The sequence below is a fragment of the Emydura macquarii genome, unplaced genomic scaffold (assembly GCF_026122565.2).
Source record: "Emydura macquarii macquarii isolate MOO-44397 ecotype Brisbane River unplaced genomic scaffold, CSIRO-AGI_Emac_v2 contig_691, whole genome shotgun sequence".
Lineage (NCBI taxonomy): Eukaryota > Metazoa > Chordata > Testudines > Chelidae > Emydura > Emydura macquarii.
The window spans coordinates 11,854,881-11,861,152 of NW_027130828.1; the positions used below are offsets into that span (position 1 = coordinate 11,854,881).

The window sequence follows — 6,272 nt, forward strand, 5'->3', positions numbered from 1 at the left end:
TTTTTAAATCCAAAAAATGTATACTGCTCAATGTATGGCTATTGAGCAAGTTGAGGATGCAATTTCAGCTGCAAAACCCTACCGTGAGTCAATATATACCACACTAGTAAGAGAGGCCATCCAAATGCTTATAAACCCCTGCAATACCCAAGCAAAAATGGATACTTTAAGGAAAGTGTTGCTGTAATAAATTCAAATGTCTTGGTTTCGGTCGCTTTAAAAAGTCAGATCATTTAATGCTATACATTAGTATGGACTAACAGCAGAGCAGGCAAAATTAAAACTGAAGAATCTAATAATGCATTACATGAACACAAGAAACTAAAGTACAAATGAACTGAGTACTAAAAATGAAACTTTTATGTAGGAGTAAAACACTGTCTTCTTTAGTATGATCTCAGGTTTGTGTACTGACAACCGTACATTTTTAAGAATGCAAGATCATCTTAAAGGTTTTGTTTTTAAGTTTGCCACTCTAATTTGCAGATGCTGTATAAAATAGCTGAATTTCATCACTGATTATGGTTCATTAGATACAGTTCTTTAACTATCATCACAGACCTTTAATGTAATTATGCAGGGCTTGGCAGGGACTGCATTCTGCATTGAAGCTCATGAGAAAGCAAATTACCTTGACTGCATTGCATCAAAATCCAGAAGTGCAGAGTTGAGAAATAGTGAGATCCCAGTATAAATAACCTTTTAACTTCTAACTTCTCTTTTAATATTATCTTGCAATGATCACCTTTTATTGTACTTAAAAATAAAAACAACTTAATTTTACTGCAGAATAAGAGACTTTATATTGCTCTTATTACCCAGCTCAAGTTCTGATTTATTTGACCACCATTTTACAAAAACAAAACAAAAACCTGCACATCAGTGGCTACCCTATAATAATACGATTACACAGTCTGTATACATTGATAGAATAGGAAACAAGGCCAGTTATTCAGTTCACAGTAATTTACATTACACAGTACAATCACAGTAGATTTTCAGATCCTGTAATCAAAGATATTGTCTTGGCCAACAGCCCTTTAAAGCAAAATAACTTTATAAAAGTTAATGCACAACAGCAGATCAGACAAAACTACAATTAGGAAAGAACAATGATCACACACCATACATTAAAGAAGGGGAAGAAAACGAGAAGCCTGAAAGAAAAAATTCACGATCTCCACTCCCAGAATACAAAAAACAAATTCTATATTTGTCATGCTGTATTTTTATGCTCTATATACATACACAGCTCTCAAGCAGGATGTTTTTTGGTACAAATAGATCATCACTGCAATAAAGGCAGGCAAATGAGGAAAAAGTGACTCCACTACATGCATTTTGTAAAATACCTGGACTTTGAGTTTACGAAACGATGATAACATGATGGAGGAATGTAGAGTCTAAAAGGGAGGCGGAAATCAAGATAACATACCACTAACTACAAATGTGGTAACAGGTCAAATAAATGCAACTTTTGACAAAATATACATTCTGTCAAAGTAACACCTTTCTACTCCCTCTTCCTTTCTTCACCACATGTAATTTGGAATGATTATTATGTAAGCTGCTACATTCAACCCACTCCCCCCCAGGCAACAATGTTAACAATATCAATAATCAAATGCAACTAAAACAATTGAGAATTGAATTAAGATGCATACAATTTCCCATTTCAAAAAATTAAATTAAACAAAAAAAATTACAAATAAAGAAACTACACTTCCATATACAAATTCATCAGACAGAATGACTTAAAATACAGCCTCAGAAACAAGCATGCTTAACAAGCAAACTTTAAATATAAATCTCCTCCAAAATACTTAAATTCACTGCCTATGTAAAATATGTGCACTAAACAAAATCTGTGACAAAGTATTTTGGGGCAATGGCTGTTCAAAGAGCAGGTGGATTATTAAGTATGGTTTATACAATGAATTTTAACCTGTTCAGTTCCCTGCATCCCCTAGTCTGCATTTTCCATGAGTATACTGCAATCCATGATACTGTACATAGACAACTGCAGTTATGTGCATTTGTGCTTTCTGAAACCAGTGCACATCTAGCAGGGCATTATCATAGTTTAGGGTAGATCAATTACAGCAGTAAGAAGGCAGATTGCCACTTTATTTGATCCATGGTCAGCAATGGGCACATGGTAAAGACTGCACTTGGTAGTCTAATTCAACATCATCTGCAGTCTGCTCCACCCCATCATTCTGGTGCCTGCTCCAGGGACAAATGAGGGGAAGGGAAGAGGAACACCTACATTACTACTACTATCAGGGTAAGAAAAATCTCATCTTAAAATTACTTGCCCCAGACCAGTGGGCAAGCAAGCATTTCACACCCCAATAATTAGTCTGATTTTATCAAAAAACAGAATAGATTAACAGCATACACAGTTATTACACAGGCAAAATTAAGGCAATGCAGAATTAAAAAGTTATTTTGATGAAGTGATGAGAGTGATAGTTTTAAAATTGACAGCTCACAAATATGTATGATAACACACAGAGGTGTCACCCTGTCTGAAGAGACAGACATCTCTTACGTTGCATAGGGAAAGATGGTAAACATGGTTTTCAGTTTGGGGGGAGGTTAATCCCACACAAACTAAAATAAAACGTGTTTGTTAATCTCACCAACAATGGAGCTCATAGAAGCACGCCATCTATTATTTTTTATTGTTGAACCTTGGTTTGACCTTTCCAAATGTAAGACTTCTGTTATAACAGAAATGGAAATAAATTACCCCATGCGAGCACTATAACCTCTTAGCTTGGTTCAATAATTTTACACAGTCCAGTTGTTCCATTACTACCCTTATGAACTCTTCACAATGCTGCAGAAGTTTTCCTAGCTTTCAGTCCTTTTGTTTGGTTTTTTTGGAATACATTTTATAAAAACACTGTTAGCTAAATGCAAACTTCACAGCAAGGCTAATTTGTTAATCGCATTAAAATACACAGGGCTATCCAGTGACTTTTTGTTTTAAAAAACATTATTCTGAACCAGTCTGAAATTCTGATCAAGGCCTCTCACAAAAAGCAATCAATAGAATCTTCTGGCACTTTGGTGTGAACAGAAAGCCATAAGGACCATTCTTGGTTTGAGACCGATTTTTATCAAAGATACAAAACCACTATTATTATTTCCCATGTTTTTTTTTCCTGTATCCCATTCTTCGCATCAACACAACTGTGTTCCTGAAGCTATTTAAACCTGAATGGCAAACTGCTCAATAGCCATGTATATTTTAACATTAAAGGATTGGGAAGTACAATTAATTATTCACTGAAAAATGATATTAAAGAATCCTGACTAAAGCATAAAGTGACAGTAATATTACTGTTGCATACACATGGACACTTGGACTACCAAAGAAAAATCATTATGTTTTAAATATTAACAAATGATTACACTACTGAAATAATCTATATTTCTTTTACCATACATGGATAAAATCTATTCAAACAGAACAGAAACATGGTTGACATTCCCTTGATTTATCAGAAAAATATTAGGATGTGTTCCGTAATTGCAGGAACAAGGTGAGAAAGCCAGGCCAAAATCCTGATTTATCTTGTAAAGAGAGTCATAATCCTCCCCCTCCCTTTTATGTCAAGCATCTCAAGTCTTAAAAAGTACCACATTTGGAAGGAGACCCAATCCATCATTTTAGGGGATTAATTTAAGAGCTTTTTAAAAGCCTCTTCCTGTTAAGAGGAAGGATTTCACTGTGTGTTTCAACCAACCATTTAAAAATTCCCTCATAACAGGTAAAGTCCAGGATTATTTTAAAAATACATATTTATATCGGGGAAGAGTTCTCCAGTCACCACCTAGAAATCCAGAATCTCTCCCTCACTTCGCTGCATCTCCTGACCTTGGACAGAGGATGGAGCTTGTGAAGGCTCAGGGAAGCCATTGCTGGGGAATGAACGGACTGACTAGGTTGCTCCAGAAAAATCAGCCTCTCTGTGCTCAATCTTTCCCTCCCGAGATTTTTCCCCCCTAAAGCAGGAGGGAATCATTAGGCTACAAAGCTCGTTTTAGGGGGATGCAAATCTCCCCTGCTCTTTTGGTGGGGAAGGAGAACTGCTGGCTCTGTTCTTTAGCAGGGTGTTTATCCCCTCTCCGAGGCAGTGAATGAAATTCCTCCTGCTGTTGCTGGGAGCCACAGGGCGGATCCGCCTCTCTCTCGCGCACACACTCACCATCCCCACCACCTCCCTCCCGTCCCGAGCCGGTCGGGAAAAGAAAGAGCAACAGCAACACAACCACTGCTCCGCCCTGAGCTCGTCTACACTCCAGCGAGCTCAGCCAGAGCGGGCTGGGGGGAGGGGGCGTCTCTCGGCGGCGACCGTTAAGAGCGATGCCCTGAGGAGAAGGTAAACGTCAGAGCCCCTCAACCCATCTCCGGGAGCCCGACGTGAGCAAGGATGCCCCGGCTGCCGCGAGCGAGCTCGGGGCGAGGCTAGACGAGCCTGAGGGGAGAACGCGAGCGAGGCACTGTCGCTCACGAGAGCTTTCCCCGGAGAGCTCGTGCCCGCAGAGAGGAGACACCCGATACCCTGAGAGACGGGGAGCACTCGGCTCTCCACCTGTCCCTGCAATACCTGTACGGCCAACCGGCACCCTGCGGGCGGGGCGCCCTCCGCCGCTCCGGGTCTCTGCAGGCTAAGGGCCTCTGGGAACCGTGGGCAAGGCCAGCCAAGCTCGCCTTCGAATAGCCCCAGCCAGCCGCCCGCCCGCCGTTCCCTCCTCACCAGGTTTGTGTGAAAGGTCCGCCCAAGCCAGCTCTGCCCGTCGCCCTCTCCGCCCTGGCACCTCTCTCTCTCTCTCTCTCCGAGCCGGCGGCGCGCGGCTCGCCCCTGTGCCAGCCTTTATATAGGGTGGCCCGGATATGACGTCAGCGCCGCAGCCTGGTTTGTAGCCACGGAATTAGTCGAACAGCTCCGGAGGAAACCGAAGGGAGAGGGCCCCACCCCATCCCACCGAGGCGGTGGCTTTCGCCGCTTGAGCACGGAAACAGCCGAGTGAAGCCGAAAGCGCCTGCCGCAGTACGGAGAAATCGGAACGGTTCCGGAAAGAGGCGAAAGGCACGAACAAAGCCGAGGCCAGCAGAGGCAGGCTGCAGTGGCCTGGGGGTGTGGTGCTAGGGGTGCCCACCCAAGCGGCTTCCAACACACTCCGCTTCTGTGCCAGCCCGCTGAAACAGCGCTGCCAGGGGGCAGGACAACAATGGCTGTTACAGAGTGAGGAAAAACTGCCTCAGCAGCTGGACTGAGCTGAAACTCCTGCTATATTCAAACAAAATGGTTCAGGCTCCTGTAGCGCTGGAAACCTTTGACTCTGCTCCTTACCTATGTCAGGGATTTCATTTATTTTCTTATTTCATGTACACTGCTTTTTGTGTTACAGTGTATGCTGGATGTGTATGGAAAATGTATCTTTGAAGAACAAGTAGAGTTAGTTAATTTGAAGGGGAAAAAAAAAAAAAAGAGGACCAGGATTTGCTTCTAGTCACGCTAAGAACGCTTTCACAGCATGATTGTACCTCCTTTAACATGAGTGACAGGTGAAGAGCCATTTATCCTCCATTCTTTTCCTCTGTCACCTCACACTCTGAGTATGATAATTAATGTTGAGACTATTAAGATTAAAAACCTGAAAATTATGGAAAAATTACATTCACTTTTCCATGATGGAAGCAGGTTATTTTCATTTTTGGCTAGTCACTTTCAAATGCCTGCCTAAGGAGCAGGCTGTTGTAAAGTTGCAAAAAAAGAGCAAAACGTTTACCTAAAAATATTTAATTTACAATGAAAAAAACGTTTAGCAAGGTGTAGATTTCTGTAATACAACTAAAAGCAGACACCTTAAGTTTGCAATATTAAAGATAGGGTAGCTGGTTCCTTTCTCAAACCCGTATGCAAGGTAAAAATGACAAAAGACCCTCTCAAGCTCAGTTTCAAACGATTTGAGTGTTTGCACAACTAAGGGGCTTTTGGTTTTAGACAACAAAGCTGGTGCATAGAGTAACAACTGAAAAAGGAAGTATTTTTTTTAAATAGAAACACTAGATGCTGTAATTATACCCCATAAGCTATGTTGGATCTAGCCCTGTTATATATTTTTAAAGCCCCAGTGAGAGAATTAATATTATGAATTTCCTTTCTGGGAACAGAGTGTTGGGGTTTTGTTCTTTATTAGAAGCACAAACATACATTCAATCTTTATATATTTTCAATCTTTCAGCAGGTTGT

The 6,272-nt window shown here is 41.2% G+C and overlaps 1 protein-coding gene across 1 annotated transcript in view; it reads right to left on the reverse strand.

Moving 5' to 3' along the window:
- SPTAN1 (spectrin alpha, non-erythrocytic 1) overlaps positions 1–4,876 on the reverse strand; it is a 62,992-nt gene extending 58,116 nt beyond the window's left edge. The window contains exon 1 of the mRNA XM_067542037.1: positions 4,773–4,876. The gene's annotated coding sequence lies outside the window, so the exon portion shown is untranslated. The remainder of the gene's footprint in view (positions 1–4,772) is intronic.
- Between the last annotated feature and the right edge of the window lie 1,396 nt (positions 4,877–6,272).